General features: G+C 35.7%; 1 protein-coding gene across 8 annotated transcripts in view; it reads left to right on the forward strand.

The window, feature by feature from the left end:
* Positions 1-27,918, forward strand: part of TENT5D (terminal nucleotidyltransferase 5D) — a 76,000-nt gene that overhangs the window by 10,593 nt on the left and 37,489 nt on the right. For 5 of the 8 annotated variants that reach the window (XM_044936939.2, XM_006074909.4, XM_044936940.2 and 2 more), the window contains exon 2: positions 5,486-5,556. The gene's annotated coding sequence lies outside the window, so the exon portion shown is untranslated. Of the gene's footprint in view, positions 1-5,485; positions 5,557-13,012; positions 13,121-25,196; positions 25,272-27,918 lie in introns of all 8 variants that reach the window. The other 3 variants (XM_044936941.2, XM_044936938.2, XR_006548638.2) reach the window with 2 other exon arrangements.

Below are 27,918 nucleotides of genomic sequence, written 5' to 3' on the forward strand. Positions count from 1 at the left end.
TTCAACTCTCACATCCATACGTAACTACTGGAAAAACCATAGCTTTGACTAGACACACCTTTGTTGGCAAAGTAATATCTCTGCTTTTTAATATGCTGTCTAGGTTTGTCATAGCTTTTCTTCCAAAGGGCAAACATTTTTTAATTTCATGGCTACAGTCATGATCTTCAGTGATTTTGGAGCCCCCCAAAAAATAAATTCTGTCACTGTTTCCATTGTTTCCCCATCTATTTGCCATGAAGTGTTGGGACTGGATGCCATGATCTTAGTTTTTTGAACGTTGAGTTTGAATGTAAAGTTTAGAACTGTAGTGATTGGTTAAAGCTGAGTTAGCATGCTTTGTAATATCCTCTATATTTTAATACATATATTATTTGATTTTTTAATATTGTTTTCTTCAAATTCAGCTATAATTGTGGTACACATTTCTTACCTGTAAATCAAAGTTTCTCAACCAGCATTGTAGACATTTTGGATTGCTCAATTATTTGAATTGGACACTGTTCTATATGTTATAGGATGTTTAGTGGTATCCTTGACCTCTGTACTCTAGATACCTGTAAATCCCCTGCAACTTGTGATAACCAAAAATATCTCCAGAGATTGCTATATATCCTATAGAGGCTAAGATCACCTCCAGTTATAAGCTATCACTGTAGCTCTAGAATTATCTAACACTACCTTTATATTAAACTGATAAACACACAGCAGTAGCAACAAAAATAAGCTTACTCTTTTTCAGGAACAACCATAGCAAGATAAAAACAACAATATCTCTAAATTTTGAACCATTTTATTCTTAATATAATTAGTAAAATTAATGCCCAGTCAAGGATTTTTAAATTATTGCAACATTTTCACTTTGTAGGCAGTGGAAAGAGCAAGGCATTTGGAATCATTCAGAACTAGGTTCAACTTTCTGATTCTTATACTGAATGGCTGCTTTTCTTGGACAAGTTATTTAACATCTTTACATGTCAATTTCCTCATTTGCAAAAACAGATAATAGCATTGATTTTCTAAGTTTATTGTAAGATTATCTTGAAAGTTATAAGAGTTAAAATAGAGGCACTCAGACAATCAGACATAGTAGTTAAGTAATGTCTTCTCTAGCCAAAAAAAGAAAAAAGATACCCCCCCAAAAAACCCAAAGACAAAAATGAAAACAACACAAACAAAAAATACCTCAACAAAGAGGTAAATATCATCTAGAAAAGTACTTGAAACAAAAGAGAAAACTACAGTGTTGAGGTAAAAACATGGCCTTGGTACTTGGAAAAATTGGGGCATTTATGATAACCACTCCTTGAGAAAGAATTAATGTCAAAAGAGAGGTTAGAGGAGACAGTTACAAATACCAGAGGGACTTTTATAAGAATATACTGTTTAATATTCTTCTGTATAGAAAGAATGGGTAAATGTTGATTTAATCAGTTTGTAAAATCAAGGAGCGTATAGATAGAGTAGGGCTTCCAAGGTGGTGCTGTGCTGTGCTTAGTCGCTCAGTTCTGTCTGACTCTTTGTGACCCCTTGGGCTATAGCCCACCAGGCTCCTCTCCATGGGGATTCTCCAGGGTCAAGAATACTGAAGTAGGTTGCCATGCCCTCCTCCGGGGGAATCTTCTCAACCCAGGGGTTGAACCGAGGTCTTCCACATTGCAGGTGGATTCTTTACCATCTGAGCCACCAGGGAAGACCAAGAATACTGGAATGGGTAGCCTATCCCTTCTCCAGGGAATCTTCCTAACCCAGGAATTGAACCAGAGTCCCCTGCATTGCAAGTGGATTCTTTACAAGCTGAGCTACCTGTTTGTAAAATCACAGAGTGTATAGGTAGAGTAGGGCTTCCCAGGTGGCACTAGTGGTAAAGAATCCACCTGCCAATGCAGGAGATACAAAAGATATGTGTTTGATCCCTGGGTTGGGAAGATCCCCTAGAGTAGAAAATGGCATCCTAATCCAGTATTCTTGCCTGAAAAATTCCATAGACAGAGGAGCCTAGCAGGCTACATTCCACAGGACTATAGACATTTGGACATGTTTGAGCACGTGCGTGCGCACACACACACACATAGAGTAAATGTAAATTTGCTTCTAGAATCATTTTTTATTTTTTTTTAATTGGAGAATAATTTACAATATTGTGATAGTTTTGGCTATACATCAACATGAATCAGCCACAGATATTCGTGTCCCCCCATCCTAAACCCTCCCTCCTCCCTCCCACACTATTCTTCTGGGTTGTCCCAGAGCATTGGATTTTGGATGCCCTGATTCATGCATCAAACTTGCACTGGTCATCTGTTTTACTTATGGTAATATACATGCTTCAATGCTATTTTCTCAAATCATCCCACCCTCACCTTCTCCTGGTTAGTCCAAATGCCTGTTCTTTACATTTATGTCTCCTTTGTTGCCCTGCATGTATGATCATTGGTACTGTCTTTCTAAATTACATATATATATATATATATATATATATATATGCATTAATATACAGTATTTGTCTTTCTCTTTCTGACTTACTTCACTCTGTGTAATAGGTTCCAGGTTCATCCACCTCATTAAAACTGATTCAAATGGGTTCCTTTTTATAGCTGAGTAATATTCCATTGTGCATATGTACCACAACTTCTTATCCCATTCATCTGCTCATGGAAATCTAGGTTGCTTCCATGTCCTAGCTGTTGTAAATAGTTCTCCAATGAACATTAGGGTACATGTGTCTGTTTCAGTTCTGGTTTCTGCAGGGTGTACACCCAGCAGTAGGATTTCTGGGTCATATAGCAGTGTCAGAAGATACCTCATTGTGATTTTGATTTCCATTTATCTAATAATGAGTGATATTGAGTATCTTTTCATATGTTTATTAGACATCTGTATGTCTTCTTTGGAGAAATATCTGTTTAGGTCTTTTGCCCATTTTGTGATTGGGCTGTTCATTTTTCTGGTATTGAGCTTCATGAGCTGCTTGTTTATTTTGGAGATTAATTCTTTGTGATTTGTTTTGTTTGCTATTATTTTTTCCCATTCTAAGGGCTTTATTTTCACATTGCTTATAGTTTCCTTCATTGCACAAAACTTTTAAGTTTAATTAGGTCCCATTTGTTTATTTTTGTCTTTATTTCCATTACTCTGGAAGGTGGGTCATAGAGGATCTTGCTGTGATTTATGTCATAGAGTGCTCTGCCTATGTTTTCCTCTAAGAGTTTTATAGTTTCTCATCTTACATTTAGGTCTTTAATCCATTTTGAGTTTATTTTAGTGTGTGGTGTTAGAAAGTTATTCTAGTTTCATTCTCTTACACGTAGTTGACCAGTTTTCCCAGCACTTGTGGAGACTGTCATTTCTCCATTGTATATTTTTGCTTCTTTTGTCGAAATAAATTGTTGATAGTTGCATTGATTTATCTCTGGGCTTTCTACTTTGTTTCATTGATCTATGTTTCTGCATTTGTGCCACTACCATACTGTCTTGATGACTTTATCTTTGTGACATAGTCTGAAGTCAAAAAGATTAATTACTCCAGTTCCATTCTTCTTTCTCAAGATTGCTTTGGCCATTCAGGTCTTCTGTGTTTCCACAGAAATTGTGAAATTATTTCTTCTAGTTCTGTGAAAAATACCATAAGTAGTTTGATAGGGATTGCATTGCATATAGACTACTTTGGGTAGTATACTCATTTTCCCTATATTGATTATTCCAATACAAGAACATGGTGTATTTTTCCATCTATTTGTGTCATCTCTGATTTCTTTCATCAGTGTTTTATAGTTTTCTGTATACAAATCTTTTTTCTTTAGGTAAATTTGTTCCTAAATATTTTATTCTTTTTGTGGCAATGGTAAATGGGATTGTTTGCTTAATTTCTCTTTCTTATTTTTCTTTGTCAGTGTATATAAATGCAAGGGATTTATTATGTGTATTGATTTTATATCTTGCAGTTTTACTATATTCATTGATTAGCTCTAGTAATTTTCCAGTGGCATCTTTAGGGTTTTTTATGTAGAGAATATATAAGAAGTTGAGGTCTCCCTTGACCACATTAATCTTATTCTTTATACTCCCTCCTGAAAACAACTACCTTCATGAGGTACTGTGTATCCTTTTACATGCATAAATATACAGTCATGGGTAGTATACAATATTTTGTATGCATTCTTAATTTATATAAATATTGCACCTAGTATATGTCCAAATTCTATTCTTTTTCCTCAGCTTTGTTTTTGAGACCTATCTGTGCTGATGTATCTACATTTGTATATATAATAACCCACCGTATTAATATGCCACATTTTATTTATCTATTCCAATCTTGATGCATATTTATAAACTGCTTTCATTTTTTTTTCAGCTATAGGCAGTACTACTCTGACTCATTGTGTCTCACTGTACACGTTTGCAAGAGTTCTCTAAGGTCTATACTGGAATTGGAACTACTGGGACATTAGGGTAGAAATAGCTATTTTGAAATGAATAAGAGAAGTACCATTTTATATGTTAAAAGGTTTTATATACTGAAAAAATGAAGATTCAGAAAGGAATTAACTTTGAATGCATTTTATGGAAGAGCTAGCTTTTCTTTGGGAATTGGTGCCTTAGAAATCACACATGCCTGCTTATTTCAAGAACAGTACAGTGAAATAAGATTGCCTACTGTGTGCTCAGTATTATAAAACTGACGTTATCAATAACAGATTACTGAGCTGGATGGACTCTGAATCTGATCCAGAATGGCCTTTATTATGCTTTATTCAATTAGAAGGAAACATTATCTACAGAACAAGATCAATGTATCAGGCAAAAGTCTACAAAGACTAAATATATCAGGTTAATTGCATATTTGATTTGCATAGCTCTGGTGTAGAATGTTTGTCAGGCACTTCCATCCTCTCTGAACTTCACAATTTTAAAGACTATTGTTAGTTGTAGCTGAGCTATACTAAAAATTAATATTTCCATGTATATATTAATAACTCCTTCCTAAAATGGGGTATTGGGTAAGGCATGTGAAGATATATAGGAAAATATATATCACTTGATTCACAATAAAACTAGAATAAAAGAGGCAGCCAGTTTAAAAAAATTCTTATAAGAATATAAAGAAAAATAAGAATTTATGAAAAAAAAAGTCAAAGTATAAAAAGCCAATCCTATGGACACTCAAGACAGTAACTTGTTCAAATGGTATTAAACAGGCTTTTCATAGAACTTTTCATTGAGATAACCACTCTGACTACAATATGTCTCAAATTTTGTATTTGGTTAAAAAAGAAGAAAACCCAAAAAAAAAAAAAAAAAAAAAAAAACTCTTATTATTCCAGACTTTGAGTATCTCAGTTGCCTGAAAACAAAACAGTGACTTTCAATGGCAACCAAATTCGTCTGACCAACTTCCAAGTCAGGTCCTATGCCAAAGCTTAATCAGAACTGGCAATTGTCCAGATTGCACAAAAATTAATTACTGTCTGTTTATGTTTTTCAGATTTAATTCTTTGTGAAAAAGAGATCATCTGATATTTGACATCTATCTAACTGAAGTTTGACTAACTGAAGGTAAGATAGAAAGTTTAGAGAGATGCAAGTTTACAAATTAGAGGGAAAAAGAGCGGTTATATAACTTGATAAATACTGTATATCAGTTTGGTATGAATTAAGCATTTCATTCTTTATTTTGCCCTTCAGATCACACATCATTTAAGATGCTTTTATGAACAGGGTAGAGGATCATCTTGAAAATTCCCTTTGATAATAATAATAAATAAAGTATGATTTTCATAAATAGTTTTTCAACTTTGGATAGAAGAAAGATTATAGATATACACTTGACAAGCATATGCTCCATTATATTATTCTTTTGCATATCTTTTTTGTTTAAACTTATATTTCTCTATTAGTATCCCTTTCTCCTTTGTTATTAACTTTATCTATTTTTTTAAATTTTCATATTCATCCACAGTACAAGTCTTTTGGATAATTCAAAAATTATGCTTGACCAAGGAATCTCAAGCTCAACCTAGCTTTTTATACTTTAAACCCGAAGGAATTTACTGGAACTCGTAGGATGCAGTGCACTTAAAATGAAGTTTTAGTTCATAGTGTTATGCCAAGTGCATGAGTGTATAAGTGTCCTAGAAGCCTATCAACTTCTGAAAAGATGCCATTAAAATTTAATATCAAACATTCAGAGTGATGTGGGTTTTCCATTTGGTGCTAGTGATAAAGAATGTGCCTGCCATTGCAGAAGACAAAAGAAACACAGTTCAATCCCTAGGTCGAGAAGACCCCCTGGAGGAGGACATGGCAACCTACATAAGTATTCTTGCCTGGAGAATCTCCATGGACAGAGGAGCCTGGCAGGCTACAGTCCATAGGGTTGCAAAGAGTAGGACACGATTGAAGTGACTTAGCACACATGCATTCAGAGTGATATAATCACTGTGGTAATCACACTGGTAAACAAGTTGGGTTACTACCTAATTTATTATTATTAATATTATTGTTTGTGTGTGTGCCTTTTTATTTTTTTTATTTTTGTCACCAAGTTATGTGCGACTCTTTTGCAAACCCATGGATTGTAGCCTTCCAGGCTCTTCTGTCCATGGAATTTTCCAGACAAGAATACTGGAGTGGGTTGCCATTTCCTTCTCCAGGGAATCTTCCCAACCCAGGGATCAAACATGCATCTCTTGCATTAGGCAGATTCTTTACCACTGAACCACTTGGGAATACCTATGTGTGCATTAACTCTTCAATTAATTTATAATCTTCCTTAGGACCAGGTCATTTTATTCCTTATGTGACTTTGACCACTGGAACCAACTGATTTACTTGCACATAGTTGAAATTTATTTAGTACACTTTTAATGTTGATGAGGTTTTATTATTACTTTTAAAAATAGAATTGTTTTATTCAGAGAGCTATCTTCATATCCTGTTACATTTCTTTTATTGAAAGAAATATGCAAATGTTTGAGAAATTAGTTATTTATAACAGATAATTGCTGAAAAGAAAAGAGAAACTCTTAGGCAATTTTCAATAGCCAAAAATGTCTGTTAAAATCATCTTTCTCCTTAAGTGAACAGTATATCTAAAGTTGAGAACTGCTTGTTTAATACAAATAGCAGATGCTTTATATCTTAACATATTAGTTACTTTTGATACCAGTCAGTACCTGAGCATGAATCAACTTCCCACAGAATTAGCAGTGGAAAATACTCTCTTAATGAACCTTGGATGTCTTTGGGCTGATGGTGATAAAACAACATAATTTTGGTACTAGCAAAGCTGATCATGATTTTATGAATGATATAATTATAACTTAATTGACTGATGATCCTGCAACTTTATAGTTATTGAGTTCAGTCACTCAGTTGTGTCCAATTCTTTGCAACCCCATGGGCTGCAGCACGCCAGGCCTCCCTGTCCATCACCAACTCCCGGAGTTCACCCAAAATTATGTCCATTGAGTCAGTGATGCCATCCAACCATCTCATCCTCTGTCGCCCCCTTTTCCTCCCTCCTTCAATCTTTCCCAGCATTAGGGTTTTTTTTTTTTTTTTTTTTTCAAATGAGTCAGCTCTTCGCATCAGGTGGCCAAAGTATTGGAGTTTTAGCTTCAACATCAGTCCTTCCAATGAATATTCAGGACTGATTTCCTTTAGGATGGACTGGTTGGATCTCCTTGCAGTCCAAGGGGCTCTCAAGAGTCTTATCCAACACCACAGTTCAAAAGCATCAATTCTTCAGCACTCAGCTTTCTTTATAGTCCAACTCTCACATCCATACATGACTACTGCAAAAACCATATTCCATAAACCATATTCCAAAACCATTATAGTTATTAAATATCATATATTAAAGTGTCCTTCTGGTTACAGTTCCTTTCAAGAGAAATGTGTCCTCCCCAACCACAAAAAAACAATATTCATTATGAGTAGCTAAAAAAGAAGACCCTGTCAAAATACCATGCAGTTACATGTTACAGCAAGGAAGCCAGCAAGTCCTATTTTATTATTATCTTAAACTGTATATGAAACATTTTACTGATATTTACTAGAAAGAAATGTGGTAAGAACTTTTAAATACTGTCCCTCTCTAAAATGGAATAGATAAAGAGCTGTCTTCCAGCTTGTAATCATAAGAAAAATTGAGATCACAGACTTCACAGAGAACACACCAATTTTATCACAACCAATAGTTTTCTCCATGAAGCAGACTATGGTTTTAATTACTTTTAGGAATTTTTTTCTTTGTGGATAGGCTTACCCTATAAAGTCTTTATACTAATGACATAATAGGGAATATCTTTGCTGAATCTAATTAATCAATTAGTACACATTGATGGATACCTTCTATTTCCCCACACTCTGTGTGAAAAAGAAATGTAAGACATGAATTATGTCCTCAGGGAAGTTACAACTCAGTTGTAGGAATCAAGCCAGCATATATTACATAATTAGATAGTATCAAATGTCAACTTCACAGCTCTGGCATAGAAGAGATCAATGTTGATTAGAATGATCAAGGCTTTATGCAAGACCTTATGCTTAAAGGATTAGGATACACCAAGGGAAAAAGGAAAGTAATTCCAGATTGGTAGAATGACAATAATGAAAACAGAGAGTAAGAATTAATACCTGTTTCCACTCCAGGGGTATGCCTGTGTTGGTTTGGTCAGTAACTCCACCTTATATCCTAACTGGGAGACTATGAAACTCTAAGTTTTGTATAATATCTTAATAACATTTTCCCAGTTAATTCTGTTCTAAGTAGTAGAGATTAAAGATGGAAATCTTTAAAATATAGCTCAGAGCTGTATATTAAAATAGTTTTACAGGTTTCAGAACCAGATGGGTGAGACTGAGAAATCCGTTGTCCCTTTCTTGTCAGTTGATATTTATGGCATCATTACACTTGTATGCTTAGTCACTCAGTTATGCTATTTTCAATAGCAACCTCATAGATGGCAGCCCACCAGGCTCCCCTGTCCCTGGGATTCTCTAGGCAAGAATACTGGAGTGGATTGCCATTTCCTTCTCCATATTGCTGCAAATAGCATTATTTCATTCTTTTTAATGGCTGAGTAACATTCTTTTTAATGGCTGAGTAATATTCCATTGTATATTTGTACCCCATTTTATCCTTTTGTCAGTTGACATTTAGATTGGTTCCATGTCTTGATTATTGCAAATAGTGCTTCATTCAACATTGGGTGTGCATGTATCTTATCAATTATGATTTGCTCTAGATATATGCCCAGGAGTGGGATTACTGGATCATATTTATTGTTTAACCAGCTTTAGCATTGCTTTTCTGTTCTTGACAGAATAGGTACTTTGTTAATTAAATATTTTAAAATGCCATGACATTTTAATACATAATTATTAACTTCATGGTGCTGTGTATTCCTAACTTCCAGCATTAACTTTTAATGCCTTGAATATAAAGTTAAGTTTCTTGTTGTATTAATATCCTGAACACAAAATGGAGCATAATGGCCAGAGTTTGTTTGCTTCCTGTTTTTGTCAAGAAAGAAAACCTGTGTGTGGAATTCATGGCAAGTTCCTCACTTCTTGTGGCTACTTTTCTTTATTAGGAAGTCTTTGGTGTCTTCCTTCAGCCTGGCCTCATTTACCATATCAAACAAAAATTCCTCAAAGTTTATTTCTGATATTGTTCCAAAATTTCCAGGGTTAGATCTGTTTTTTATTTATTTATTTTAATTAGAGGCTAATTACTTTGCAATATTGTATTGGTTTTGCCATACATCAACATGAATCCACCACGGGTGTACATGTGTTCCCAATACTGAAACTCCCTCCCACCTCCCTCCCCATTCCATCCCTCTGGGTCATCCCAGTGCACCAGCCCAAAGCATGCTGTATCCTGCATCAAACCTGGACTGGCGATTCATTTCTTATATGATATTATACATGTTTCAATGCCATTCTCCCAAATCATCCCCCCCACACACAGAGTCCAAAAGACTGTTCTATACATCTGTGTCTCTTTTGCTGACTCACATACAGGGTTATTGTTACCATCTTTCTAAATGCTATATATACACATTAGTATACTGTATTGGTGTTTTTCTTTCTGGCTTACTTCACTCTGTATAATTGGCTCCAGTTTCAACCACCTCATTAGAATTGATTCAAATGTATTCTTTAAATGGCTGAGTAATACTCCATTGTGTATATGTACCACAGCTTTCCTATCCATTCATCTGCTGATGGACATCTAGGTTGCTTCCATGTCGTGGCTATTATAAATAGTGCTGCGATGAACATTGGGGTACACATGTCTCTTTCAATTCTGGTGTCCTCTGTGTGTATGTCCAGCAGTGGGATTGCTGGGTCATAAGGCAGTTCTATTTCCAGTTTTTTAAGGAATCTCCACATTGTTGTCCATAGTGGCTGTACTAGTTTGCATTCCCACCAACAGTGTAAGAGGGTTCCCTTTTCTCCACATCCTCTCCAGCATTTATTGCTTTTGGATCACAGCCACTCTGCCTGGCGTGAAATGGTACCTCATTGTGGTTTTGATTTGCATTTCTCTGATAATGAGTGATGTTGAGCATATTTTCATGTGTTTGTTAGCCATCTGTGTGTCTTCTTTGGAGAAATGTCTATTTAGTAATTTGGCCCATTTTTTGATTGGGTCATTTATTTTTCTGGAATTGAGCTGCAGGAGTTGCTTGTATATTTTTGAGATTATTTCTTTGTCAGTTGCTTCATTTGCTCTTATTTTCTCCCATTCTGAAGGCTGTCTTTTCACCTTGCTTATAGTTTCTTTTGTTGTGCAGAAGCTTTTAATTTTAATTAGATCCCATTTGTTTATTTTTACTTTTATTTCCAATATTCTGGGAGGTGGGTCACAGAGGATCCTGCTGTGATGTATGTCGGAGAGTGTTTTGCCTATGTTCTCCTCTAAGAGTTTTAGAGTTTCTGGTCTTATGTTTAGATCTTTAATCCATTTTGAGTTTATTTTTGTGTATGGTGTTAGAAAGTGTTCCAGTTTCATTCTTTTACAAGTGGTTGACCAGTTTTCCCAGCACCACTTGTTAAAGAGATTGTCCTTTCTCCATTGTATATTCTTGCCTCCTTTGTCAAAGATAAGGTGTCCATATGTGCATGGATTTATCTCTTGGCTTTCTATTTTTTTTTTCATTGATCTATATTTCTGTCTTTGTGCCAGTACCATACTGTCTGGATGACTGTGGCTTTGTAGTAGAGCCTGAAGTCAGGCAGGTTGATTCCTCCAGTTCCATTCTTCTTTCTCAAGATAGCTTTGGCTATTCGAGGTTTTTGTATTTCCATACAAATTGTGAAATTATTTGTTCTAGCTCTGTGAAGAATACTGTTGGTAGCTTGATAGGGATTGCATTGAATCTATAGATTGCTTTGGGTAGTATACCCATTTTCACTCTATTGATTCCTCTGATCCATGAACATGGTATATTTCTCCATCTATTAGTGTCATCTTTGATTTATTTCACCAGTGTTTTATTGTTTTCTATATATAGGTCTTTAGTTTCTTTAGGTAGATATATTCCTAAGTATTTTATTCTTTTCGTTGCAATGGTGAGTGGGATTGTTTCCTTAATTTCTCTTTCTATTTTCTCATTGTTAGTGTATAAGACTACAAGGCAATTCTGTGTGTTGATTTTATATCCTGCAACTTTACTATATTCATTGATTAGCTCTGGTAATTTTCTGGTGGAGTCTTTAGGGTTTTCTATGTAGAGGATCATGTCATCTGCAAACAGTGAGAGTTTTACTTCTTCTTTTCCAATTTGGATTCCTTTTATTTCTTTTTCTGCTCTGATTGCTGTGGCCAAAATTTCCAAAACTATATTGAATAGTAGTGGTGAGAGTGGGCACCCTTGTCTTGTTCCTGACTTTAGGGGAAATGCTTTCAATTTATCACCATTGAGGATAATGCTTGCTGTGGGTTTGTCATATATAGCTTTTATTTTGTTGAGGTATGTTCCTTCTATTCCTGCTTTCTGGAGAGTTCTTATCCTAAATGGATGTTGAATTTTGTCAAAGGCTTTCTCTGCATCTATTGAGATAATCATATGTCTTTTATTTTTCAATTTTTTGATATGGTGCATTACATTGATTGATTTGCAGATATTGAAGAATCCCTGCATCCCTGGATAAAGCCCACTTGGTCATGGTGTATGATCTTTTTAGACCTGTTTTTTATACCCTGACTCTGGCACCTGTGACTTTTGGAAAGTTAATTTCCTCATCTATAAAATGAAGATAGTTATATTTTCTTCTTATAGTTGTAAAGATTAAATGAGATAGTATACTTTATAACATTTAACAGACCACAGGAAACAGTTAAAAATTTAATAAAAATCTAACATTTTATTGTCAAGAGCAGCAGCAGTAGAATAATTTTAACAGTAGTAATTGTTGTTCTTGTTGCTATACTGCCTTTTGTCATAGCAGTATGTTGTATCATAGCAAATGTGCACATTTAGTTCACTGATTAATCCATGCCTGAAAATTAATTCTTAGGTCTGTGCTGTTTGATAGTTTATCATGGTATTTTAAGAAAAGTTGAAAGTATTTTGATTTTCATTATTTATAAAACTAAATAGGTTGCTCTAATGACATGTGAGAGGGAGAGAGTGTGTGTGTGTATTTTTTATGGAACTTATTCCACAACTTTAATAATGAAAAAGTGTCATTTTTGAGAAAATAACACAACTGTTTTGTTTTTCTGGCACTTAATCTTTAACATAGATCTTATGTTGTTTACTTTATAAACTAACTTTAAGATCTTGCTCTTTTATTACAGTGTACTTAAAGTAGTAATATTTTCACAAAAAAGTAAAACATGGTATTGTGGGCTGTAGTTTATGATTTTATTTTTTTGAATAAGGACTTTTTCAGTTATCTTTTGTCTTATATAAGACATAAGAACTAATTATTTTTATAGTGTCATACCAGATATACACTTTTCTAGAACCTATAGATTCCATTTGATTTTTAGGTAAGGTTAAGAAAATGGATATTTTATTGAATGCTCACTGTGTATTTTCTCATTTTATCATCAAATAAATATATGAAGCTTATTATCATCATTACTCCCATTTCATAGGTAAGAGAACTAAAGTATAAATATCAAGTAACTTATTTATCGTAATGTAGTTTATAAGTTATAGATACCAATTTAAGCCCTGGCATGTTAGGATTCTGAGACTGTCATATTCTTTTTCTACTATATCATGCTGGTTTTGTTATTTACTGAAAAATCTATAATTTTTGAAGTACCATGCTGGGCATTTTCATAGTGCATTCTCTCATCTTAATTTTCATAGCATCCATGTGGAGATAAGGGTTATATGTTTTATAGACGAGAGACTTAAGAATTATGTAATTTACTCATGATTCCAAAAGGGAGAGGGTAAATGTATACCTATGGCTGATTCATGTTGAGGTTTGACAGAAAACAGCAACATTCTGTAAAGCAATTATCCTTCAATAAAAAATAAATACATGTTTTAAAAACATTTATTAAAGAATTGAAGTAATATACTCATGATTCCATAGCTATTAAGTAGCAGACCTAGAATTTGAATTTATATCAGTTTAGCAATTCCAGAGCCTAAAATCTATCATGTTTCTACCCAGATAGCGAATAAGAAATCATCACAATCCAGTAATCTTTGTGTTGCTAATCATAATGTAACATGACCCTTTTATTGCAAATTTTATAATGTCTCTCACATTAGCGGTTCAAATCTGGTTAGAATTCTGATTTTATATTTCTTAGTTCATTTAACACAGTACAGAGATTAATAATACCTTAAGAAAAAAATGGTTTCAGGACAATTCTCAAATATATCAAGAGGTTCTTTTGTCTTATAAAATGGTTTTATTATTTTAAAAGTCATTCAGTAATTTCCAGTGTTGTTAAATGTGTTATATATTGTAGTCAAAATGACTTTATGCACAATGATGAAATACCCATTAAGTAAATCCACTATAAAAGTACAAAAAAGTCCAAAAAATATAGGGGAGAGAGAATGAATGAATGAATTCCTAATATGCTTTTTCTTTCCTGGCCTTGAAATTTGGAATCACAAAGTAAAAAAGGCTAAAAATATAACCCCCCCCCATAAACTCTTTTTTTTTTCTTTTTATTACTGTGGATTTTAAGAGTCAATAGAATTTTCTAGACAGTCTATCTAAATGCTAAAATATATCTGGTGCACTGGTATACAATTAGTTTGTCACACTTTCTGATATATTTGTTATTATTTTGTCACATGACATTTCCCTACCCAGTAATTTAATTTTGACATATAAAAAGATTTTTCAAGGTCAGATAGTCATTGAGGTATATGCTAATTTTCTGATACTCTCATTTTCTGATTAAGGAAAATTATTCTGCTTGATAGTACAATGTACACAATTACAAACATGATTATAACAGCTAATAATAATACCTAAAAACGGATTCTCAGACTAAATTTAAGCTTCTAGAGCTGTATTTGTGTTGGTTATAGTTATCATTTACTATGGATTTCTCATAAAGAGTGACAGTGAAAGACTGAGGATACAAAGGATTTGAAGACTACACTTGCTAAAATAAGACTATCCTTAAAGAAGGAATAATATTTTAAAAATATTAATTTATTTATGCTTGTGTTGGATCTTTGTTGCTGCACGTCAGCCTTTTGTCCTTGTGGAGAGCAGAAGCTAACTAGTTGCAGTGTTCAGGCTTCTCCCTATGGGGGCCTTGTCTTGTTGAAGAGCACAGGCTCTAGGGAGTGGGTGCTTCAGTAGGAGAGGGGTATTTTATTTGTATTTTGTGAAAAGTACAGTCACCTAACAGTATTTTCAAAGTGGTAAATAATAGTGGAAAGATTGATAGTGTCTAGAGAGCTCAAAAGATTTTAAAATTTCAAACTGATATCAGAGAATCCACTTGGTACTAGAATAAAAAAAAGATACGGTATTAATAGAAATCATGGGAAAGATTGAAAGCAAAAGGAGAAGAAGGTGACAGAGGATGAGATGGTTAGATAGCATTACTGACTCAGCAAACATGAATTTGAGCAAACTCTGGGAGATAATGAAGGACAGAGAAGCCTGGCATGTTGCAGTCCATGGGGTCACAAAGAATCAGATATGACTTAATGACTGAGCAACAAAAATCAACAGGAAAACAAAGTATTCAGAAGTAGCTATGAGATTTTAGCCAAATTTACCCATTAAGAAAATTAGAGATATCAAGGGAACATTTCATGCAAAGATGGGCTCAATAAAGGACAGAAATGGTATGGACCTAACAGAAGCAGAAGATATTAAGAAAAGGTGGCAAGAATACATAGAAGAACTGTACAAAAAAGATCTTCATGACCAAGATAATCACCATGTGATCACTCACCTAGAGCCAGACATCCTGGAATGTGAAGTCAAGTGGACCTTAGAAAGCATCACTACGAACAAAGCTAGTGGAGGTGATGGAATTCCAGTTGAGCTATTTCAAATCCTGGAAGATGATGGTGTGAAACTGCTGCACTCAATATGCCAGCAAATTTGGAAAACTCAGCAGTGGCCACAGGACTGGAAAAGGTCAGTTTTCATTCCAATCCCAAAGAAAGGCAATGCCAAAGAATGCTCAAACTGCCGCGCAATTGCACTCATCTCACATGCTAGTAAAGTAATGCGCAAAATTCTCCAAGCCAGGCTTCAGCAATACATGAACTTCCAGATGTGCAAACTGGTTTTAGAAAAGGCAGAGGAACCAGAGATCAAATTGCCAACGTCTGCTGGATCGTGGAAAAAGAAAGAGAGTTCCAGAAAAACATCTATTTCTGCTTTATTGACTATGCCAAAGCCTTTGACTGTGTGGATCACAGTAAACTGTGGAAAATTCTGAAAGAGATGGGAATGCCAGACCACCTGACCTGCCTCTTGAGAAACCCGTATGCAGGTCAGGAAGCAATAGTTAGAACTGGACATGGAACAACAGACTGGTTCCAGATAGGAAAAGGAATACGTGAAGGCTGTATATAGTCACCCTGCTTATTTAACTTATATGCAGAGTACATCATGAGAAACGCTGGACTGGAAGAAGCACAAGCTGGCATCAAGATTGCTAGGAGAAATATCAATAACCTCAGATATGCAGATGACACCACCCTTATGGCAGAAAGTGAAGAGAAACTAAAAAGCCTCTTGATGAAAGTGAAAGTGGAGAGTGAGAAAGTTGGCTTAAAGCTCAACATTCAGAAAACAAAGATCATGGCATCAGGTCCCATCACTTCATGGGAAATAGATGGGGAAACAGTGTCAGACTTTATTTTCTGGGCTCCAAAATCACTGCAGATGGTGATCGCAGCCATGAAATTAAAAGACGCTTACTCCTTGGAAGGAAAGTTATGACAAACCTAGATAGCATATTCAAAAGCAGAGACATTAGTTTACCAACAAAGGTCCGTCGAGTCCAGGCTATGGTTTTTCCTGTGGTCATGTATGAATGTGAGAGTTAGACTGTGAAGAAAGCTGAGCACAGAAGAATTGATGCTTTTAACTGTGGTGTTGGAGAAGACTCTTGAGAATCCCTTGGACTGCAAGGAGATCCAGCCAATCCATTCTAAAGGAGATCAGCCCTGGGTGTTCTTTGGAAGGAATGATGCTAAAGCTGAAACTCCAGTACTTTGGCCACCTCATGCGAAGTGTTGACTCATTGGAAAAGACTCTGATTCTGGGAGGGATTGGGGGCAGGAGGAAAAGGGGACGACAGAGGATGAGATGGCTGGATGGCATCACTGACTCGATGGACGTGAGTTTGAGTGAACTCTGGGAGATTGTGATGGACAGGGAGGCCTGGCATGCTGCCATTCTTTGGGTCACAAAGAGTCAGACACGACTGAGTGACTGAACTGAACTCAACTAAAGCATTAAGAGCAGGATAGTAATTAAATTAGACTGCAAGTTATAAGCACCTAGACTGAAAAACTGGAGAAGTCAATAGCACCCCACTCCAGTACTCTTGCCTGGAAACCCCCATGGACAGAGGAGCCTGGTAGGCTGCAGTCCATGGGGTCATGAAGAGTCGGACATGGGACATGACTGAGCGAGTTCGCTTTCACTTTTCACTTCCATGCATTGGAGAAGAGGAAATGGCAACCCACTCCAGTGTTCTTGCCTGGAGAATCCCAGGGACCGGGGAGCCTGGTGGGCTGCCATCTACGGGGTCGCACAGAGTCAGACACGACTGAAGCGACTTAGCAGCAGCAGACTGAAAAACAAAAATAAGATGGGAAAATATGAAAAATCTTAAATTTAGAAAAAATAATGGAAAACTCAGGTTCTTGGTGAGAAAGTCCAAAAGGGATAGAGATGCATATGATATGCTGAACCTGAGGCTTGATTTCCTAGATGGACTCAGGAAAGAACATTTCCAAATTGAGGAAGCAATAAAACAGATAAAAACATGAAATAATGCCTTGACAGTTGCTAGAATTATATGGATTAACTGGTCAGTAAATGATGAAACTTCATGTTGAAGTCTGAGCACAAAAAAGCTGTGCACAGTAATAGCCGTAACTATGCAGTTTGGTTCATCTCATAACCAGAGAAATTAGATATAGAATTACTGATGTCATGTAAAACTAAAGATACATGAATCAATATCTGATTATTTTCTAACTCATTGTATGATCTCATACAGCTTTGGAAAGTCATCTTTGTAGGAATCAGCTCATGCATGTAGCTGCTGTAGGACACGCTTTTAGTTGAACAAGCACCATTTCAAATTACACATTATCGAATACATGGCGTTCAGAATAAAAGCAGAAAGAGTACTCAGAGTCTCTAAATTTGAAGGGACCCTAAAAGCACAGTAGGCATTTGAATAATGTGGGGGTTAGAGGTTCCAAACCTCTATGCAGTTGAAAATCTGCATTTAATTTTTTACTCCCCCTGAACTCAGTTACTAATAGCCTACTCTTGACCCGAAGATTTACCTATAAGATAAACAGCCCATTAACACATATTTTGTATGTTATTAACATATGTATTATGTACTCTATTCCTAAACTAGAGAAAAGGAATATTAAGAAATTCATAAAGAAAATGCACTTATACTACTGTATCAATACAGTTTAACAGTTTACAGTTTGTAAAAGTTTAAACTATTTACAAAGTGAATCATCTGTCAGTACCCAATCAATATTGTCTTATATGATAGAAAACACTATAGATGTTATACATAATACTAACACTCAGCATCAAAAGTGAAAAGATAATGTGAAAAGAAATCCGTATTTATTTATAGGTATAAAGATTCATGCATTAATAATTAATAAGCAGCAATATGATTAATTTGTGGTTGAAAGTGAAATTGCTCAGTCGTGTCTGACTCTTTGTGATCCCATGAACTGTGGTCTACCAGGCTTCTCTGTCCATGGGATTTTCCAGGCAAGAGTACTGGAGTGGGTTGCCATTTCCTTCTCCAGGGGATCTTCCTGACTCAGGGATCAAACCCAGGTCTCCTGCATTGCAGGCAGATGCTTTACCCTCTGAGCCACCAGGGAAGCCCTAATTTGTGGTTAGCCTAATGCAAACAATATAATTGCCTTACAGTAGCCTAGTCTGTACACTAATATATGAATCATTATAAAAATTTTATGGCACATAATATTACAGACATATTCATAATAAAATATTGGGAACATGGTTATACTTTTTTTTTTTTTAGAACCACTTACTTGTGATTATAGACTGATATGCAGTTTCTGCAATTAAGAGAGAAAAAGCATATGGTACAGTAAGGTAATTGTTTGAAAGCTATGTTAAAATCATTAACAAAACTAACACATTATTAATTTTATATTAAATATTGCTTTATTATACCTATGTGATGATAGGACTGTCTACTTCAATATAGACCTTGCACATGATGTTCTTCATGATGAATGCTTAGGCAAGGATGATGATGATGACAGGAAAATGTCTCATACAGTTCTTGCCATACAGTGATTAGATTTTCACACAAAGACACACATACACAACAGATAAATGTATTATCTATATGGAATGATAATTATTTACTATTCATTAAGTGGAAATGAATCATCATAAAGATCTTCATTCTCTTCATGTTGAGTAGGCTGAGAAGGAGTTCAGTTCAGTCAGTTTGGTTGCTCAGTCATGTTCGACTCTTTGCGACCCCATGGACTGTATCACACCAGACTTCCCTGTCCATCACCAACTCCTGGGACTTACTCAAACTCATGTCCATTGAGTTGGTGATGCCATCCAACCATCTCATCCTCTGTCATCCCCTTCTCCTCCCACCTTCAACCTTTCCCAGCATCAGGGTCTTTTCAGATGAGTCAGTTATTCGCATCAAGTGGCCAGAGTATTGGAGTTTCAGCTCCAGGATCAGTCTTTCCAATGCATATTCAGGGCTGATTTCCTTTAGGATGGACTGGTTGGATCTACTTGCAGTCCAAGGAACTCTCAAGAGTCTGCTCAAACACCACAGTTCAAAAGCATCAATTCTTCGGTACTCAGCTTTCTTTGTAGTCCAACTCTCACATCCTTAAATGACTACTGGACAAAACCATAGCTTTGACTAGATGGACCTTTGTTGGCAAAGTAATGTCTCTGCTTTACCTGTCTAGATTGGTCATAACTTTTCTTCCAAGAGGTAAGCGTCTTTTAATTTCATGGCTGCAGTCACTATCTGCAGTGATTTTGGAGCCCAAAAAGATGAAGTCTGTCACTGTTTCCCCATCTATTTTCCATGAATAGATGCAAAGATGGGCACAATAAAGGCTGAGAATTGGTTTTACTGTCTCACAGATGGCAGAAGAGAAAGAGGTAGAGAAAGTGGAAGTGGAGGCAGGAGAGAAAGGCACACTTGGTAGTGTAACTATGAAAATATAATTTCTGACATTTTTCCTTTTCCATTTATTTAAATTGTTTATATTTGGTACCAATACTTCTTCCATGATTTGCTTTAGTTTCAATGTCTGTATCATAAAAGTATTGTAAATGAAGTCAAAAACAGTCTTGAATACTCTAAACCCTCTACCAGATTGTCATAATCTGTGTGTTTGTTGCCACTGCTTTTAGTATGTTTTCTTCATCATCTGGCACTAGTTTTGAAGCACTTATTCTGCATCAAGATGTGTTCTGTTTTTGTTTTAAACTTTTCATTTTGTATTGGAGTATCACTATGAACAAAGCTAGTGGAGGTGATGGAATTCCAGTTGAGCTATTTCAAATCCTGAAAGATGATGCTGTGAAAGTGCTGCACTTAATATGCCAGCAAATTTGGAAAACTCAGCAGTGGCCACAGGACTGCAAAAAGGTCAGTTTTCATTCCAATCCCAAAGAAAGGCAATGCCAAAGAATGCTCAAACTACTGCACAATTGCACTCAACTCACACGCTAGTAAAGTAATGCTCAAAATTCTCCAAGCCAGTTTAAAAATAAAATAAATTAAAAAAAAAATTCTCCAAACCAGGCTTCAGCAATACATGAATTGTGAACTTCCAGTTGTTCAAGCTGGTTTTAGAAAAGGCAGAGGAATCAGAGACCAAATTGCCAACATCCACTGGATCATGGAAAAAGCAAGAGAGTTCCAGAGAAACATCTATTTCTGCTTTATTGACTATGCCAAAGCCTTTGATTGTGTGGATCACAATAAACTGTGGAAAATTCTGAAACAGATGGGAATAACAGAGCACCTGACCTACCTCTTGAGAAATTTGTATGCAGGTCAGGAAGCAACAGTTAGAAGTGGACATGGAACAACAGACTGGTTCCAAATAGGAAAAGGAGTACGTCAAGGCTGTATATTGTCACCCTGCTTATTTAACTTACATGCAGAGTACATTGTGAGAAATGCTGGGCTGGAAGAAGCACAAGCTGGAATCAAGATTGCCAGGAGAAATATCAATAACCTCAGATATGCAGATTACACCACCCATGACAGAAAGTGAAGAGGAACTAAAAAGCCTCTTGATGAAGGTGAAAGAGGAGAGTGAAAAAGTTGGCTTAAAACTCAACATTCAGAAAACAAAGATCATGGCATCTGGTCCCGTCATATCATGGGAAATAGATGGGGAAACAGTGGAAACAGTGTCAAACTTTATTTTTTTGGGCTCCAAAATCACTGCAGATGGTGACTGTAGCTATGAAATTAAAAGACACTCCTTGCAAGAAAAGTTATGACCAACCTAGATAGCATATTGAAAAGCAGAGACATTACTTTGCCAACAAAGGTCCGTCTAGTCAAGGCTATGGTTTTTCCCGTGGTCATGTATGGATGTGAGAGTTGGACTGTGAAGAAAGCTGAGCACTGAAGAATTGATGCTTTTAAACTGTGGTGTTGGAGAAGACTCTTGAGAATCCCTTGGACTGCAAGGAGATCCAACCAGTCCATTCTAAAGGAGATCAGCCCTGGGTGTTCTTTGGAAGGAATGATGCTAAAGCTGAAACTCCAGTACTTTGGCCACCTCATGCAAAGAGTTGACTCGTTGGAAAAGACTCTGATGCTCGGAGGGATTGGGAGCAGGAGGATAGGGGGATGACAGAGGATGAGATGGCTGAATGGCATCACTGACTCGATGGACGTGAGTCTGAGTGAACTCCGGGAGTTGATGTTCGACAAGGAGGCCTGGCCTGCTGCTATTCATGGGGTCCCAAAGAGTCAGACATGACTGAGCTACTGAACTGAACTGAACTGAACTGATAGCTGATTAACAATATTGTGATAGTTTCTGGTGGAAAGCAAAGGGACTTAGCATAAATATATATGTATCAATTTCCCCCCAATTCCCCTCACACTCAGGCTGTCACATAACACTGAGCAAAATTCCCTGTTATATACAACATAATTACCTTGTTGCTAATCCATTTAAAATATAGCATGTGTGCCTGTCCATCCTAAACTCCCTAACTATCCCTTCCCCTCTTCCTTCCCCCAAAACAACCATAGGTTCGCTGAGTCTTTGAGTCTGTTTTGCAAATAAGTTCATTTGTATCACGTCTTTTTAGATTTCACATAAAAGGGATGTTGTATGATGTTTCTCCTTCTCTGTCTAACTTACTTCACTCAGTATGACAATCTCTAGATCTTTGCATGTTGCAGCAAATAGCATTATTTCACTCCTTTTGATGGCTGAGTAATATTCTGTTATATATAAGTACTACATCTTCTTTATCCATTCCTCTGCCATTGGACATTTAGATTGCTTCCATATCTTGGCTATTGTAAACAGTGCTGCAGTGAACACTGGAGTGCATATACCTTGTGTGTCTCCAAATATATGCCCAGGAGTGGGATTGTAAGGTCATATGTTAGCTCTATTTTTAGTTTTTGTAAGGAACTTTCATATTCTCCATAGTGACCGTACCAATTAATTCCCCTCCAACGGTATAGAAGGTTCCCTTCCCTCCACACCCTCTCTAGAATTTATTGTTTCTAGATTTTTCAATGATGACCATTTTTACCAGTGTGAGGTGATATTTCAGTGTAGTTTTCATTTATATTTCTCTATTAATTGACGATGTGGAACATCTTTTCATGTGCCTGTTGATCACCTGGATGTCTTCTCTGGAGAAATGTCAATTTAGATCTTCTGCTCATTTTTGACTGGTTAGTTTGTTTTGATGATGTTGTGCTTCATGAGCTGTTTGTAGATTTTGGAGACTAATTCCTTGTTGGTCACATCATTTTCTCCCAGTCTGCTGATTGCTTTTTGTTTTGTTTATTTCTGCCTTTGCTGTGCAAAAGCTTTTGAGTTTAAGTACATCCCATTTATTTTTGTTTTTATTTCCATCATTCTGGGAGATGAATCATTGCTGCAATTTATGTGACAAAGTGTTCTGCCTATGTTTTCCTCTAGGAGTTATAGTGTCTGGTCTCACATTTAGGTCTTTGATCTATTTTGAGCTTATTTTTGTGTATAATGTTAAAGAAGGATCTAATTTTATTTTTACATGTTTTTGTAAAAAACACAGGACCATTTGTTGAAGAGAAGGTCTTTCCAACATTGTGTTCTCTTACCTCCTTTGTTGTAAATTAATTGACCATAGATACATGGGTTTATTTCTATTATTTGTATCCTGTTCTATTGATCTATATTTCATTTTTGTGCCAGTATCATATTGTTTTGTAGTCTAGACTTATATCAGGGAATCTGATTCCTCCAGTTCCATTTTTCTTTCTCAAGATTGCTTTCACTATTGGAGGTCTTTTGTGTCTCAATACAGATTATAGAAATTTTTGTTCTAGTTCTGTGAAAAATGCCATTGGTAATTTGATAAGGATTGGACTGATTCTGTAGATTCAATAAATATTATTTTGATGATATTTATTCTTCCAGTCTGCAAACATGGTATATCTTTCCATCAGTTTGTGTCGTCTTTGATTTCTTTCATCAGCGTCTTACGGTTTTTTGGAGTACAGGTCTTTTGTTTCCTTAGATAGATTTATTCCTAGGTATTTTAATTCTTTTTGATGCAGTGGTAAATGGAATTGTTTCCTGAATTTTTCTCTTTTGTTATGGCTGTACAGAAATGCAACATATTTTTGTGTGTTATTAACTTGCAAAAATTTACCAAATTCATCAAAGAGCTCTAGTAGTTTTCTATCAGCTTCTTTAGGATCTTCTGTGTGTAGTATCATGTCATCTGCAAACAGTGATGGTTTTACTTCTTCTTCTCCAATTTGATTCCCGTTATTTTTCTTCTCTGATTTCTGTAGCTAGGACTTCCAAAACTATGTTGAATAAAAGTGGCAAGAGTGGACATCCTTGTCATGTTCCTGATTTTAGAGGAAATGCTTTCAGCTTTTCACCATTGAATATGATGTTAGCTTAGGTTTGTCATATATGGCCTTTATTATGTTAAGGTATATTCCCTCTATGCCTACTTTTGGGAGAGTTTTTATCATAAATGGGTGCTAAATTTTGTCGAAACATTTTTCTGGATTAAAATGATCATATGATTTTTACCCTTCAATTTGTTGATGTGGTGCATGACACTGATTTATTTGTGGATAATGAACAATCTTTGCATCTGTAGGGAAAATCCTTCTTGATCGTGGTGTATGATCCTTTTAATGTATTGTCAGCTTCTGATTGCTAGTATTTTGTTGAGGATTTTTGCATCTATGTTAATCAGTGATATTGACTTTTAATTTTCTTTTTGTATGGTATCTTTCTCTGGTTTTGGTATCAGATTGATGGTGGGCTTGTAGAATGAGTTTGGCAGTGTTCTTTCCTCTGCATTTTTTGAAAGAGTTTAAGAATAGGTGTTAGCTGTCCTCTAAATGTTTGATAGAATTTGCCTGTGAAGCCATCAGGTCCTGGACTTCTGTTCGTTGAGACTTTTTAAATCACAGTTTCAATTTTGATGCCTGTGATTGGTCTGTTCATATTGTATATTTCTCCTTGTTTCAGTCTTGGGAGATTGTACCTTTCCAAGAAATTTTCCATTTCTTCCAGTTTGTCCATTTGGCATACAGTCGCTTGTAGTAGTCTCATGATCCTTTTGTATTTCTGGGGTGTCAACTCTAAATTCTTTTTCATTATTAATTTTATTGATTTAAGACCACTCCCTTTTATTCTTGGTAAGTCTTGCTAAAGGTTTATCAATTTTGTTTATCTTTTCAAAGAACTTGCTTTTAGTTTCATTGAACTTCAATATTGTTTTCTTTGTCCCTATTTATTTCTCCTCTGATTTTTATCATTTCTTTCTTTCTACTATCTTAAAGTTTTGTTTTTCTTTTTTCTCTAGTTGGTTTAAGTGTAAGATTACAGGGTTTATTTGAGATTTTTCTTGTTTCTTGAGGTAAGATTGAATTGCTATAAACTTCCCTCTTAGAACTGCTTTTGCTGTATTACCTAGGTTTTGGATCATTGTGCTTTTATTTTCAGTTTTCTTTTTTTTTTTTCTTTTAATGTCATTATTCCTAGTTTATTTATTGACTTCAGGCTCTACTACAAAGCCACAGTTATCAAGACAGTATGGTACTGGCACAAAGACAGAATTATTTTTAATTAATTAATTTTAATTGGAGGCTAATTACTTTACAATATTGTAGTGGTTTTTGCCATACATTGACATGACTCAGCCATGGGTGTACATGTGTCCCCCATCCTGAAACACCCTCCAACTTCCCTCCCCATCTCATCCCTCAGGATCATCCCAATGCACTGGCCCTGAGTGCCCTATCTCATGCATCAGACCTGGACTGGCGATCTATTTCACATATGGTAATATACATGTTTCAAAGCTATTCTCTCAAATAATACTATGCTCGTCTTCTCCCACAGAGTCCAAAAGTCTGTTCTTTACATTTGTGTCTCTTTTGCTGTCTCCCATATAGGGTCATCATTACCATCTTTCTAAATTCCATATATATGTTTTAAAATACTGTATTGGTGTTTTTCTTTCTTACTTCACTCTGTATAATAGGCTCCAGTTTCATCCACCTCATTAGAGTAATAGTCGATTGTGTGTATGTACCACAGCTTTCATATCTATTCCTCTGCCAGTGGACATCTAGGTGTTTTCCATGTCCCAGCTATTGTAAACAGTACTGCGATGAATATTGGGGTACATGTGTCTCTTTCAATTTTGGTTTCCTCGGTGTGTATGCCCAGCAGTGGGATTGCTGGGTCGTATGGCAGTTGTATCTCCCATTTTTTAAGGAGTCTCCACACTGTTCTCCATGGTGGCTGTACTAGTTTGCATTCCCACCAACAGTCTAAGCGGGTTCACTTTTCTGCGCATCCTCTCCAGCATTTTTTTGTAGACTTTTTGATAGCAGCCATTCTGACTGGCCTGAAATGGTACCTCATTGTGGTTTTGCTTTGCATTTATCTGATAATGAGTAAGGTTGAGCATCTTATCATGTGTTTGTTAGCCATCTGTATGTTTTCTTTGGAGAAACGTCTGTTTAGTTCTTTGGCCCATTTTTTGACTGGGTCATTTATTTTTCTGGTAATGAGCTGCATGCGCTGCTTGTATTTTTTTGAGAATCTTTGTCAGTTGCTTCACTTGCTATTATTTTCTCCTATTCTGAAGGCTGTCTTTTCACCTTGCTATAGTTTTCTTCGTTGTGTGAAAGCTTTTAAGTTTAATTAGGTCCCATTTGTTTATTTTTGCTTATATTTCCATTACACTGGGAGGAGGGTCATAGAGGATCTTCCTGTGATTTATGTCAGAAAGTGTTTTGCCTATGTTTTCCTCTATGAGGTTTATAGTTTCTGGTCTTATGTTTAGATCTTTAATCAACTTTGAGTTTATTTTTGTGTATGATGTTAGAAAGTATGCTAGTTTCATTCTTTTACAAGTGGTTGACCAGTTTTCCCAGCACCATTTGTTAAAGAGATTGTCTTTACTCCATTGTATATTCTTGCCTCCTTTGTCAAAGATAAGGGGTCCATAGGTGTGTGGATTTATCTTTGGGCTTTCTATTTTGTTCCACTGATCTATATTTCTGTCTTTGTGCCAGTACCATACTGTCTTGATGACTGTGGCTTTGTAGTAGAGCCTGAAGTCAGGCAGGTTGATTCCTCCAGTTCCATTCTTCTTTCTCAAGATAGCTTTGGCTATTTGAGGTTTTTTGTATTTCCATACAAATTGTGAAATTATTTGTTCTAGTTCTGTGAAAAATACTGTTGGTAGCTTGATAGGGATTGCACAGAATCTATAGATTGTTTTGGGTAGTATACTCATTTTCACTATATTGATTCTTCCAACCCATGAAAATGGTATATTTCTTCATCTATTTGTGTCCTCTTTGATTTCTTTCATCAATGTTTTATACTTTTCTATATATTGGTCTTTCATTTGTTTATGTAGATTTATTCCTAAGTATTTTATTTTTTCATTGCAATGAAATGCAATTCCATTGGTGAATGGAATTATTTCCTTAATTTCTTTTTCTGTTTTCTCATTGTTAGTGTATAGGAATGTAAGGGATTTCTGTGTGTTAATTTTATATCCTACAACATTACTATATTCATTGATTAGCTCTAGTTATTTTCTAGTTGTGTTTTGGGGTTTTCTATGTAGAGAATCTTCCCATCTGCAAATAGTGAGTGTTCTATTTCTTCCTTTCCAATCAGGATTCCTTTTATTTCTTTTTCTGCTCTGATTGCTGTGGCCAAAACTTCCAAAACTATGTTGAATAATAGTGGTGAGAGTGGACACCCTTGTCTTGTTCCTGACTTTAGGGGAAATGCTTTCAATTTTTCACCATTTAGGATAATGTTTGCTGTGGGTTTATCATATATGGTTTTTATTATGTTGAGGTATGTTCTTTCTATGCCTGATTTCTGGAGGTTTTTTATCATAAATGGATGTTGAATTTTGTCAAAGGCTTTCTCTGTATCTATTGAGATAATCATATGGTTTTTATCTTTCAATTTGTTAATGAGGTATATCATGTTGATTGATTTGCAAATATTGAAGAATCTTTGCATCCCTGGGATAAAGCCCACTTTTTCGTGGTGTATGATCATGTCAATATGTTCTTGGATTCTGTTTGCTAGAATTTTCTTGAGGATTTTTGCATCTATGTTCATCAGTGATATTGGCCTGTCGTTTTTTTTTTGTTTGTTTGTTTGTTTGTGGTGTCTTTGTCTGGTTTGGGTATTAGGGTAATGGTGGCCTCATAGAATGAGTTTGGCAGTTTACCTTCCTCTGCAATTTTCTGGAAGAGTTTGAGTACAAAAGGTGTTAGCTCTTCTCTTAATTTTTGGTAGAATTCACCTGTGAAGCCATCTGGTCCTGGGCTTTGGTTTGTTGAAAGTTTTTTCTTTTCTTTTTTTTTTTTTTTACACTTTTGATTTCCATGCTTGTGATGGGTCTGTTAAGATTTTCTATTTCTTCCTGGTTAAGTTTTGGAAAGTT

The sequence above is a fragment of the Bubalus bubalis genome, chromosome X (genome assembly GCF_019923935.1).
Source record: "Bubalus bubalis isolate 160015118507 breed Murrah chromosome X, NDDB_SH_1, whole genome shotgun sequence".
In the NCBI taxonomy this organism is placed as follows: domain Eukaryota; kingdom Metazoa; phylum Chordata; class Mammalia; order Artiodactyla; family Bovidae; genus Bubalus; species Bubalus bubalis.